The following is a 14,822-nucleotide window of genomic DNA, read 5'->3' on the forward strand; positions in this document are numbered from 1 at the left end:
ATGTTGGAGGGTGAGGGGAGGAGATATTTTGACTTTAGCTTGGGTTAGCAAGTCTTAACAATTGCTTAAGGTTGTGCACATGTTTAGGAGGGGGATTAGGATTAGCTTTAGAAAGGGGGTTGGGGGTAAGTGATTTAGCTTTGATGGGATGGGTTAGTTAGGTGGCCAAGTGAGGTTAGTATGGGTGCATGAGTTGGATTAGGGGTTAGGATAGGGTTTAGGGGTGCTTTAAGGGTTTTAGATATTTTATTAAATGATTTATTTAATAAAATAGGGATATGAGATTAAATTAAATAGATTTGAGAATTTATTTAATTTAATAGAGGAATAGGGATTTAATTGATAAATTGATTTTGGGTTATCATTTGATTTTATCAATTAGACTATAGTTAAATAAATAAATAAATAAATAAATAAACTAGGGGATGATGATTAATTAATTAAATAGTAAATATTCAATCAATAATGTCCTAGGAAATGACTAAATATGATTACCTATTTGTATAATCAAATTTAGGTGTCTACATTTTGCCCCTCTTTGACTTAGTGTTGAAACAACACTATTTCAAAGAAGCTCAAATGTAAACAATGTGAATAAGACTTTTTTGAAGCAACATGGTTGCCCCAATTTCAAGTAGAGAAGAAGAGAATGGACTAGGTGATGCCCCCTCAGGAAGGTGATAGGGAAAGAATACGAGGCACGACGACTTCTTAAAAATGTTGTAGTAAGCTAGTGGGGGACAAGATGACATGGAAGAGGGAAAAATACGTAAAAAAGAGAAGAGATGAGAGGAAGAAGAAGGGTGGGGGACAATGGGGGGTTGCTAGAGGAGTTGAAGAGGGAGCTAAGGCACCCAAGGGGGCCTATAAGTGGCTAGAAGAAGGCTAGAAGGGATCATTTGGTTTTAGATAGATGAGGAGATATTGCTACCTGAAGCTTTAAGTTGGATTCTATGATGGTGACTATTGGATGACAAGAGCATTGATATGATGTTGTATGATGAGTATGAGTGTGGCAGATGCCCAATCATTCGGTAGGGTCAAAAACCTCTATGTAATTTTTTATTTTTCAGTAGGTTAGAACATTCTCATGAAATCAAAATCACATTCTCGCAAACTCAATTCCAATAGGAAAGTGTGCGGGATCATAATCCCACAAAAATAGCTAGGACAATGGGTAAAATTGGCTTATTAAGTAGGGTTTGCAGGATTGTGGATTTGGCGAGGAAATTTTACGAGGGAAGGATGGTATCTAGGCCAGATCATGGTCTCCCCAAAGAAAACATGGATAATTCTATGGGGATGCAATCCCACGACAAGGATGAGGTCAATGTGAGAATTAGATATGGTTGAATAGGGGAAAGAAAGGGTAAAATGCAATCTCATAAGAACAAGGGGCTACGAGATTGCTAGAGTAAGTTTGCACAGGAACGTAGCCAAGTATGTAGGCAGGAACATAGGTGAAATGGGACAAGGGTGGTCAAGGTCAAAGAGTAATCCCATGAGAATATATGCTAGTAGGATCACAAGGTTTAGGGTTCACAGGAATGCATTTGCAAGAACATGAGGTTAGGGAAAAAAAGTAGAAAAAATAGGGTTTGGCTAAGATAAGGTGTGAAAAGTTTAAGGTAGGAAAAGTATAGAATATAATATTGATATGTGATTGGGTTTGTGGTGTGTAGTGGTTGCTGGATGCCTTGGTGTTGCGTGAGTGATGAGTAGTAGTGCTATGTGTAGGAGATCAACCGACGGCCGTGGATTGAGCGATAATTGAGGGCATTGGGCTTGGATACTTGGTGAGGCTACCCCATACATAGACCTATATGGCTATGGTGATAGCTTTGTGTGAGTAGTGGCACAGTGAGGCAACCACCTTCCACCCATAGACAAGAGAGATGATGGTGACCCTGGAGGATGTATACCAAATATTTAGACTACCAGTATAGGGGACACCAATGATGGCAATGAGGGAAATGACCCCAGAGGTAGAAGTGCAAGTATTGGTAGGTCTAGGGGTACCATTGTAGAATCAGAGGGGATAGTTTAAATTAGATGAGCATCTGGATCGAGCGGCCTTGGAGAGACACATTTATTTCTACATGTGTGGGCTAGTCTCAGATATATTGCCCTAGATATAGGAGGGACTGGAGTGACATTAGTGCTGATCCCAGTGATCATGTAGATAGTAGATGCAGGAGTCCCTGCTACATGGGGATCATTGATGTTGGTAGAGTTGTATAGAGATCTACACCAGATAGTGTATAGGGAGCCAGCTGATAGGGGAGGAGCATAAGGTTCCCCATATTATTACAAGTATGGGCTTGGGAGCACATTGCAGTATTTAGGCTGATTAGACAGAGAGACTGGTAGATGGAGGAGACAGTATCATACATTTGGGGGGAGCCATTGACATACCACCACATAGAGGATGTGGACTACTAGATAGTTTGGGTGGATGAGATTGCAATAGTTGTATGGAGACCTTACATGGGTTTAGGGCCATGGGTAGAGAAGGGACAACAACTGCCCTACACTATATCTGCGTGTTTCATTTTTAGTCGGTGGGAGTACATTGCTAAGAAGTACTAGCTAGATAGGGCACTATAGTAGTTTGGATGGAGATAAGTGGCTCTTGAGGAGCCAAACTAGTATCAATGAGTGACACATGAGCTTGTGTCTATGTATGGACTTGCACTGTGGAGAGAGGGGTTGCTTCGAGGCTGGCTAAAGTTAGAGCCATAGTAGTGGGACTAGTTAGTGGAGCAATAGATGCAAGCTCCACTTAGGAGTACCAAGATGGTTTCTAGTGGCTAAGAATAGTAGGCTGAGCATAGGTCACGAGGGTAGTGGTGGTGGCAGGAGAGCTAGCTCAGGGAGTGTGGTAGGGGAAATATGTAGCAAGAGGGCTACGATAGGAAGAAGAGGCCATTGCACAAGAGGAGGGGCCAGTTAGGTAGAGACAGAGAGTAGGGAGGGAGGAAAGAAAGGCACAACTAGAGAGAGGAGAGGAGATAGAAAAGGAGAAGGGAGTGTAGGGGGCGAGGGAGTAGAGGCCATAGAGGCCAGCAAAAGGTGATGGAGGAGGGTTATTTTTAGGGGGAGGGGATGACGAATGGGAAGCCCATTACACATCACTACAATAGACTCATGATGCTACCAACTAATTGCCATGTGACACATAGTAGGAGCAAGATCAGCTTAGGATAGAGTGAGATTAGCTATGGTAGGAGTGAGATGTAGAATAGGGCTAGACAAATAAGGTAGGGATTGAGGTGAGGAGACTATAGATGGAGTTGGGTTGGATGGAGGGAGGCTGGATGTGGTGAGCATAGAGAGGCAAGCTGTATAGGTGAGGCTAGATGCCTTGTAGTAGGAGCAAGACTAACTGGTGGTGGAGGTGGTGACCCTATGAGTATAGGAGGTGGTAGGTGGAGGGATGGAGGAGTTGAGAAGACTATGGTTAGAGGTGGAGGATCTAAGGTAGAGGGTGGGATTCTATTGAGGTAGGTACCATGTAGTGGTCCTAGCAGACCAAATAGAACACTATAGGTGACCGACACGGTCAGGGATAAGTAGGACCCATACAAGGATGCATGGAGGAGGGGAGAGTGGATGGAGCACTGGGGACTTATAGAGGATAGGCAGGTCTTAGCATATAGGGCATAGTCACATGACAGGACAAAGCCAAAGGCGAGACACAGGGATGAGGGAGAGGAGGGATGAGGTAGAGAGTTTGGGGACAGGAGAAGGATTGATGAGGTCACCACCTCCACCACCATTAGAACTATGGGTAGGGAGGGATATAGAGGAGGATCCATATACAAAAACGATAGATCAAGGGGACCAATGATAGTGCTTGGTTCACTTGTATGATTAGCATTTTTTTATATGTATTGACAAAGTTTGAGATCTATGTATATTTTTGTGTGGGCATAGACTTGTTGTAGTGAGATGTATGAAATGGATACTATATATTTTGACTTTGATGGACTATATTCTTTTTTTTTTAATTTATTCATTGTGGAGGAGAGGGATATATATAGAGCAGATCATTCTTTGGGGTAGGATATGTGTCATGGATTTATGATTGTATGAGTATGGTTATGATGTGAGCTATATGTATGTGTAGATGTAGATGGGAGACTAATATGTTTGATATGTAGGATGTAATATTGGATGAGAGATATGATATTTTCTAATGATTTGTGATGTAGGATGTGATTTTGATGAGAGATGATATGGCTGACAGTTTGCGATGCAGGATGGAACTTTTAAGGATAGATATGATATTACTGATAGTTTATGATGCAAGATGTGATGGATCCTATTGATAGCATGGGATGTGATTATCTATGATAGTGCACATGTGATGTGATATGTTTTTGGTGTGATTTTGATGATGTGAGTTGCTATGATAGTGCTGACATGATGGGATATAGGCTTTGATGTGATTTTCTTATGATATTGTAGATATGATGTAATATAATTTGATCTGATCATTGATGATGTGATTTCCTTTGATTAGTATTTGATAGGTAGTTGTATGATGATGAGAATACTGAGATAGTATTTAAAATGGACACAAAGATAATTGAAAAATTTAAAATGAATCACCCACTAAGGATGGATGATAGATTTAAAATGAATCACCAACTAAAGGTTAAACATGAGATTTATGATATGTTAAAATGTACCCAAACTAAAAAATAAAGATGAGATTTATGATATGTTGAACACAAACTAAAGAATAAAGATGAGATTTATGATATTTTAAAATGAACACAAACTAAAACATGAGACTTATGATATGTTAAAATGAAAACAAGCTAAAACATGAGATTTATGATATGTTAAAATGTACACAAACTAAAGATGGATTACAACCTTAAAATGAATTACAAACTAATGATAAATGATAATGGTAAAATGAATCACAAACTAACGATGAATGAAAACGTTTAAAAGGAAAAATGATAGATTAAAAAAAGAACATAAAAAAAATTAAAAAAAGAACATGAAAGTTATGATATGCTGAAATGGACACAAACTACCATTGCATAAGTTTGATGACAAGCTAAAATGAACACAAACTACAAGATAAATGTGAGACTTATGATAAGTGCTTGATGATAATATATGCGAAGTGAGCTAAAATAGTGATCAGTGAAGGATAGATTGAATCCTAGGATATGAGAGAGAGCCAAGGTATAATAAAAGGGTATAAGCTATGATAATACAACATACAAGATTCTAGGAGGTAGGGAGATAGTGAATAAATGTAGGCAATGATGACAATTCTGAGATACAAGATGAACTAGGATGGTGAGATAGGAAAATCAATACATGAATTAGGATAATGATCTATGATAAAAAAATGATCATAATCATAGGAGATAGTGACTCTAACAAGGGTGATGTTGGAAAATGAGTGACCAACAAACTTGTAGTCATGATAGTAGAGATTAGAGTTGGGATAGTGACTTATGATAAGGATCATCTATGATGGTGGTGACATGGTAGCCTAAGGATGAAAAGCTGATATTGTAGACAAGTCAATGTTTTATGATAAGGATTTTGAATGAAAAGATTTGGATAGTGGAAAAATTTGATGCTTTGAGAGAGATAGGTGATGTAAAGGAATAGGATGCCATGGGTTATGATAGGAAAGGGAGTGAAAGTTACAAGAAAACAAATGTGGGGTGTGTGGGAAGCTTGAGTGTAGGGTACTTTGTGAGGAAGTACCACCATGTAGTGTGAGCACTTTATTTGATATAGGAATATTAGGGACCTACCAAGGTTACTAGGAACATTAAAGCCTTTTCCCCAATATTACATAGGAATGACTCAAAAAAGCATGCAAGGATTGCCCCAGCATCACACATGAGTCTTGGAGAGATTAGTGTGGGAACAATGCTAGGGGATCTAGAAGAAAATGATATTTCCCAAGTGCATCATGTTATCATAAATGAAAACATGGTTGAAATATGAAAGGGTGATATCTGACTAACTCACAAGTAGAAAAAGACTATTATCAAAACACACCATGATATGAAAGACCATGGCAACCTTGAGGAGGGAACAACTGATATTACATAGAAGAAACCAAAGAAAAATATACAAAAAAAAATAGTGTGAAAAAGTAACCTTTTGCTAAAGAGATTAGGATGATTGGCTATTGACGGGCTAAAAAACATGGAAGATACAATTGGAAAGGATTTTAAGGCTAAGACACATAGGATATTGATAAAAAGGGACAATGACTTCTTTTCTATAGACGATGGGCTAGGGACATAGGGTGTCACAATAATATTTAAACAATATGTACAAGCACGACTATAAAATGATTGGGAACATGGGAACATATGATAAAATATGGTAGTAGGTATGTATATGAAGGGGGAAAGCTCAGGATGAGGAGATAGCATTGTTATAATACAATTATTGTTACAGGGGCATGATATGTACAATGCAACTATTGTTATGAGGATTATGATATTGTTGTGTTTACAAGATTATGATGAATTGGATATAATTGTTAGTACAAGGATATGATACACAGAATACTACTTGCTAGGTAGGATATATATGGTAAAGTACAAGGATGAAAAAACTTGATAAGATACATGTGGTAGAGTATAATGGTAGGGTAAATCTGATATGATAGATGAGGGAGATTCAATGGTAGAGTAAATCAAATATGATACATGGGGCATATATGAACAAGAGCTATAATACGACAACTAGGTGGGATGTTTCCAAGTGCGAAATGCTGGAAGGTGATGTTGCGAGGCATGGTGGGAGTGCAAATAGTAAAGCTAGGAGGAACACCTTGAAAAAAATAGGGAGATGGGTGATGTGATATGGAGTGGTGATGAGGGAGACATGTGTCATTGATAGATAATAAAAAGGCTAAGTACACTTGGCACCTAATTGGTAGGTTTCTACTAGGGAGCCTATCCAAGGTGCTTGAATTGCTAAGTTTTCACCATTGGATGCTTGTTTTTATTTACTTGTTTTTGACTAAGAACTTTGTTTTTAGGTGTAGAATTTCTTAAGGTGAATGATGTTAGTAGAATCATTCGGGACTTCACCTTCAAGTGTAGATAGCTGATAGGTTCTATAGCCAAAAGATGTTGTGACAACATAAGGACCAAGCCATGTGGGCTCAAATTTGCCTTTCTTTTCTTGGTTAGTCTGCACCTTCATGTTCTCTTTGAGGACCATGTTGCCTTCTTGAAAATTGTGTGGATGGACCTTCCTATTAAAATTTCACTTGAGGAAATTTTGGTAGACCATGAGGTGATCATAGGTCTATTATCTTTTCTCATCAAGCAAATCAAGCTAAGTAAGTTGAGCCACTCTATACTCTTCATCAGTTATTTGGCCCCATAGAGAAATGTGAAGGGATGGGAGTGCAACCTCAATAAGTAATACTAATTCAAAACCATAGAACAAGGAGTATGGGGTTGTGCCAGTGGATGTACAGAATGAGGTATAGTATGCCCATAGCGTGGGATTGATTTGTAGTATTTTAAGTAGGGTTTTATTAGTTGCCTCTACTTGATCGTTACCCTATGGGAAGTATGGGCTAGAAAAGAGGTGATGGATGTGAAGGGGAGTGCACAATTCCTACATATTTAGGTTTTCAAAATTACCTCCATGGTTAATAAAAATGGTAGCCAGGATGCCAAAGTGACATATGATATGATATAGGATAAATTTGGACACCTAAACTCCTGTGGTAGTGACAAGGGGAACTGCTTTGACCCACTTAGTAAAATAATCAAGGGTGGTGATTATTCACTTGTGTCCTAAAGAAAATGGTGCGATAAGACCAACAAGATCAAACCCCCAATAGGAAAAAGGCCATGGTGGTGCTATAGGTTGCAGATCCTAAATTGGGGCCCAGATTAGATTAGCATGTTGTTGATAGGGTAAACATCATTTCACAAACTTACATGCATCATGCTCCAAGGCCGGCCAATAATACCCAAGTCAAAGGATTTTCTTAGCTAGAACTATCTAGCTCATGTGACCACCACAAAGTCCAGCATGTACCTCCTTGAGAGCCATTACAACCTCATTTTGGTCTAGACATTGAGAGAGAGTATCATGATAACCATGATGATATAGGTTTTGGGTGATGATAGTAAAACGGGAAGCTTTATGAATAAGGTTCTAGTGTTGGGTATGTGTGAGATGGGGAGATATGATACCATTTAGTAGGTAAGCATGAATTTTGTGGTACCATGGGTATTGGGGACCAACCAAGATGCATACCCATGTTGACTCATCATTCTCATATGTAGGTTTGTGTGGTTTCTCGAACAAGAATTCATACTGTGTAGCCTCTCGTAGTATTTCCAAAAGGGAACCAATAGTAGCCATGGCATTCACTGCCTTATTTTGTAGTCTAGGTATTTGTATGAATTGGAGTTGAGTAAAATGTTCCTTTAATTGATCAACCAGCTTTTTGTAAGGTAATAGCTTGTCATCTTTGGTTTGATATTCATTTAGGGCTTGTTTGATGATAAGTTGGGAATCACCATAGACATATTGCTCTGTGATATTCAATTCAATGGCTATCTTGAGCCTTGAAACAAGGGCTTCATACTCAGATGTTATTGGTACATTGAAAGTGTAGCTTGAAAGATTTAGGAATGTAATCTCCATGAGGTGTGACCAAGAGTATGCTTGCGTCAAAGCCATGAGATGTGTAAGAGCCATCAAAGTATAACTTCTAGGATGGTTGTTCTTCTATCAAACAAAGGTGTTCATCTAGGAATTCCATAATGAGAGGGTGGTTTAAAACCAAGGGTGCATCTACCAAGTGATCTACAATAGGCTAGCTTTGATAGCCTTTCTGTCAACATATTGGATGTCAAATTCACTAAGAAGAATGACCCATTCAACCAAGCTTCCTATGAGTAATGTGTGAGATAACATGTATTCTAATGAATCAATTTTGGATATTAGTTGCATAGTGTGGCTCAACATGTAATGACACAACTTCTGAGTGGAAAATACCATAGCTAAGCAAGCTTTCTCTATTGGCGTGTAATTGAGCTCATATCCCACTAGAGTATGACTGATGTAGTAAATAGCCCTTTCCTTGCCTACATCATCAAGTTGTGCTAGAAGAGCACCTAGTGCTGTAAGAGTAGTTGTAATGTATAATATGAGAAGATGTGTTGCAACTAGAGGAACCAAAATAGGTAGGTTATCCAAGTATTTCTTAATGAGCTCAAAGTTGCATTGGCAAGTAGGGTGCCATCTAAAGTTTTGATCCTTTTTGAGTAGATGTGTAAATGGTTGGCATTTATCTTCAAGTTGGGAGATGAATTGTTTGACTGATTGGAGTTTCCCCTGAAGTGAATGAAGGTGCTTGGGTGTCTTGGGAGGATCCATATCCATGATTTCCTTGACCTTTTTAGGATCAATCTCAATACCACACCATGATACAATAAATCCTAGGAGCTTTTCTAAGGTAATGTCAAAGAAAAATTTCTTAGGATTGAACATGAGATGATATTTAGCCAATCGAACAAACACTTCCTCAAGATGAGTTAATTGATCAAGGGCATTAAGAGACTTGACTAAAATATCATCTACATAATCCTCAAGAGTCTTATAGATTAGGTAATGGAAGATGACTGTCATGGTGCACTGATATGTTGTTTCGACATTCTTTAGCCCAAATAGCATCATGCTATAATAGAATGTTCCCCAAGGTGTGGTAAATGCCATCTTATGTTGGTCTTCCTCTGCTATCTAAATCTAGTTATATCTAGAGAAACCATCCATGAGTGATGAGAGCTCATGGCCTACAGTGAGATCAACAATCATGTCTCTATTTGGTAATGGGAAATCATCTTTTAAACAAGCTTTGTTGAGATCTCTGAAGTCTGTGCATATTCTGATATCACCAGAAGGTTTTGTAATAGGTACCATGTTAGAAATCCATTCAAAATAATCAATTGGGTGAATGATTTTTGCCTCTAGAAATTTTTCTAGCTCTGCTTTAACTAACAAAGGAACTTTGGGATGCATCTTGTGAAGCTTTTGCATGATAGGTTTGGCACTTGGATCCATGACCAGATGATTTACTACTAACTTGGGGTCCAACCCTAGCATGTCTTGATAGGACCATGCAAAATGACCAACATTTTCATAGAGGACTTCAATGAGAAGATCTGCCTACTTAGGTGGTAGAGATGCTACAATATGTGTGATATGTGGTATTTCAATCAAACCGATATTGACTGGTCTAGTTTCTTTTGTCAAGATTGAAGATATGGGAGGCCTGTGCTCCTATGGGGAAAGGATGAAATCTCCATCTTTGGGTTCCTCAGAGAGGTTTTTGCCATTAGATACATCCTTTATTTTTATTTCATTTTTTTGGTCATCCAATGGTGCCCCAGAGGATTTTTCACCAAAGGATGTTTTGCATTTTCTTTTTTTCTTTTTTGTTTCCTTTTTGAATTCAGTCTTGTGACTGGAGACTTCCTCCTCCCCAAAGAAACCTACTAGATCTAGTTTGTAGACATATGCAGATGGTGGTGCTAGTCATTTATGCAGTGTCTCTACTCCCATGAATTTAAGGAGTGCATGCTTAGTAGAGAATTCATCAACATGGACAACACTTGATTGGTCCCAATCAATGAGTTTGGGGTGAGTGAGTGGTAGGTCTATAAGGTTGAGGGATAATTGGTAGAGCATAGATGCTCCTAGGATAATTTTGTCAAGAAAAAAACATAGTCACAAGATTTCTTTCTACTTCCTTAGGAATGTCTTTGACCTCAATGAGATTGTTTTGGATGTTTGTGAAGGCACAACCTTCTTTTGTAGTGCCCCCAGTTATGGGGAGTCCATAGCCTAAGCCTTTCTTTTTCTTTTCTTGGTATGCCTCTATAGGTTGCCTAATACTTGTTTCCAAACTTACTAGACCACCTCCTTGATAATCCCATTATTTAGTGGGCAGGCAATGTGACCATGGGTACTCTTGTTTAAAGTGATCAAGTAACTCTTCACTCTTTGGAGGTGGCTCTTTGTATAGCCATGTGTTAATATCTGGAGTAGTTTCTTTGCCATCAAGGATACCTTTGGTGATGAATGTGGTAGGGTTCATCTATTTGAGTTGAAAGGTAGTATCTACCTTTGGCCCTTGATGTGTTAGGCATCCTAGAGTATGTGGATCAAGTGGTAGAGCACCAATAGTAAAAGCATTTGTGAGACTATATTCGCCACATCCTTAGTAGTTGATCTTAATTGTGGAAAGAGTGGAAGATAAAATGGTATCTGGATCATGGTAGGTGCCAAAGGAACTAGCTGTGGTGTGGCTAATGTCGATTCTAAGACAATGATTGGTGTATGAAGCTTTGATCACATTGCAATAAGTAAAGGGTTCATGCTCTGCATGGATGGTTATTTTAGTGCCATTATGTGAAAATTTGATGCACTAATGATATGTTGATGGAATGGCCTTCATGGCATGAATCCATGGGTAGTCAAGGAGGATGTTGTATGGAAGGTTAAGATCAACTACATCACAAACTATTTCTTGAGTGGTTGGGCTAACTCTAAGAGGGAGCAAGAGGGTTCCTTCAGTGGTGAGCTCCAAGTTGTCATATGCTTTGATAGTGATTACTTCATTAATGATATTTTCCTCAATGTATCCAACATGTTTGATAAATTTTATAGTACATAGATTTAAAGCTGATTGATTGTCTATCATGACTCTTTTGACTGCAAAGTTAGAAACCATGATAGCTATGCAGAGTGGAAGGATATGATCAGGTTCAACTGCTCAGATGTTAGTGGTTTTGAAGGATAAAGCACATGATGTGAAGAGATGGCCAATCAAGTTGCAGAACTCAATGGAATTTATGTTAGTGGGGATACATGACTCATGGAGAGCACTGTCATGGATCTCTTGATAAAGTGGGCTTGTGCGTAAGAGATCAAGAATAGATATTTGAGCTACCATGTTTCCAAGGTGTGCCAAGATATTGTACTATGGTCCTAATGAGGCTGATCTTGATGAAGGTGTTCTAGATGGTGGTGGTCTTGATGGTGTAGACATAGGTGGGCCAGCTATATTGAGTTGAGCTCGATGAGTAGTCACTGCACATTAGGCATCTAGGCCTTTGATGTTTATAACATTGATAGATGGTTCAACTTGTGATATGTAGCCGATGATGCTCCCATAGCCCAAAAATGTTGAGGTATAGTTTTGAGACTTATCTCAGTTATCACCTTGTTGATTTGGAGCATTATTTGGTTTGTTGATAGGAGGGTTTGTAGGTGCTTTTCCTAGGTTTGTGTTATGAGGAGGGAAAGAATTTTGATACATCATTAACCCTGCATTAGGTGAAGCTTGAGCCCCTACTGTGATCTCTTTCTAGTTAATAAGGTCTTGGACATAATCTTTGAGTTGCATGCATTTAAGGATAGTATGTCCTTCGATGCGATGACATTTGCAAAACTCATTATCTTTATATAGGATGCTTTAGATTGATTAGGTTTCAAGAGTTGTGTTTGTGGATATTGAACAAGATTATCCTTGGTTAGTTTTTCAAATATTGTATCAAGGGGTTCCCCCAATAGAGTCTATATGCATGGTTGTCTCTGAACATGTGGTTTTGGTCCTACTAAAAGTGTAATGGCATTAGTTTGATTGTGATGGGTAGGTACTTTCTGATTGTTTTGCATGGGTGGTTGTTGATATATAGGGGGTTGTTACTGATAAGGTTTTTGTTGACAAAATGTGGCAAGAATATTGGTAGCTGCCCTAATGATATGAATATTTTGCGTGTTGGTGATGCCATCTATCACCGTATGTTTTTTTTAATTCCAATACCAAGTTTTGTCATTGCTTGGGCCTTGGTCTTGGGTGTTTTCTTTATAAAGTCTGATGACACCATCCTTGATGAGCCCTTCTTCAAGTCCCATCCCCTTTTCCTTAATGTCTTTTTCTGGTTGTAGATAGTTCATAACCATGTGATGGGCAAGACTAGGATGTGCATTATTTATGAAAATTTTGATAAGGTGACATTCTGGGATGGTACATGAAACCCTAGTTGTGAGGATTTGCCAATGTTGTAAGTATTCTACAAGGATTTCTCCCCCTTTTTGCTTGGTATGAAATAGGCCTACTAAAAATAATTTAGTTTTGACAAGATGGGCATATTGAGCCACAAATGCTTTAGAAAGATCAGCAAAGGTTTTAATATTACCTTGAGGGATATGACAGAACCATTCCAAGGCTAGTCCTCCTAAGATTTTTGGAAAAAGTCACATGAGGAATACATCATTATAGGCCACTTCTTGACAATGCATATAGAACTCCTTGACATGTATGACTAGATCACTTTTCCCCCTAAATTTATCAAACTTGGGGATCTCAAAATGTTTAGGAAATGGTGTCATTGTGATGGTTTTGTCAAATGGATATGGACAATAATTTTCAAACTTAAAAGTTTTGGAGTCCATCCCATCTTTGAGGGCCTTGACAGAATTTTTCATTTCCTCCCATTCAGAGTTTATAGGTGGGGGAGTGAATGCCCCCAATCTAGGTGCGCCTAGTGTAGGATATATGATAAATTCTAAAGATTGATGTGGAAAACCCTGATTGCCATATGATATCTATGGAAAAATAGGTTGTTCAACTGGTGGAATGGATGCTATTGGTTGTTGGAATGTAGTTTCTGCATACTGTTGCATCTGCTGAGAAGATGGTTGGCAAGGAGGGTAAGTATTAGGTTGTTTCCTATGAGATAATTCTGTGTGGATACTTGAGCATATTGTTGGCATGATGATTATAGCTAAAAGGGTGGCAATGTTGGTAATGTTTGAGCCATGCTTTGGGAATAAATACCTTGCCCAATATATGTGGGTTGTACTCCTACTTGAGAAAATGATTGATTATGAATAGGTACAAGGTAATTAATCTAAGATAGAGCATTCACAATAGGGAATTACAGTGGCAAGGTGTTTTGGCTATTGCCTAAAGGTGGCATAGAAAATTAGTTGGTAAGGGGTGGTAGTGGATAGCTTTGTGAAGTGATGGATGAAAGTACCTGAGGTGTGGACATGGATGTAGTGCTAGAGGGAAGGCTAGTGGTAGGCCCTTATGCCATAGCAACGTTCCAAGGTCCCAAAGGAAATGAGGCTAAAGATCTTTGGCTAGCTACAAAGGGGTTGATAGTGATGTTGGGTGGGATAGAAAATAAGGTATTTGAACCTAGTGGTGGCATTTGAGTAGTAAATGGACTAGGTGTGTTGTGAGGCAGATGGGAAAATCTAGTGTTGCTAGATGCAAAAGGATGATTTTGTGAAGTAGAGAGATGAGTGGTGGAAGCAGATGTAGATGATACACTTAGGGTTGTTTGAGATGTAGTATGTACTAGGGGTTGAGTGAGGATGGGATGGGTGTTTTGTGGAATGGGTGCAATCACCTGTGTTGAAGGTATATTCAAGTCTATAGGCTCTATCTGTGGTGGTTGGTATCCATTTTTGGGTGAAGAGAAGGGATCAAAAGGGTCTGATGACCCTACAGATAGTTGGTGTGTGGGATCTGTAATGTGGGGAGGTGGTGGGCATCCAAACTCAAAAGCACCAACATTGTCCCTTAAGAAATTTGCCATGATGGTTTCCTTATTTTGATCTATGATGGCATTAACAATGGTGGTGTGACCAGGTTGGTTCATGAAAGCATCAATATCTATGGAGGAACTTGACTCTTCTAAGATTTGTAGGGGTGGATCTGGTGGCATCATGGAAACTATGGGGTATGACTAAGATCGAGATGTGTTACTACTATG

The sequence above is a fragment of the Cupressus sempervirens genome, chromosome 8 (genome assembly GCF_028749045.1).
Source record: "Cupressus sempervirens isolate cs-2001-9-10 chromosome 8, ASM2874904v1, whole genome shotgun sequence".
Taxonomy (NCBI): domain Eukaryota; kingdom Viridiplantae; phylum Streptophyta; class Pinopsida; order Cupressales; family Cupressaceae; genus Cupressus; species Cupressus sempervirens.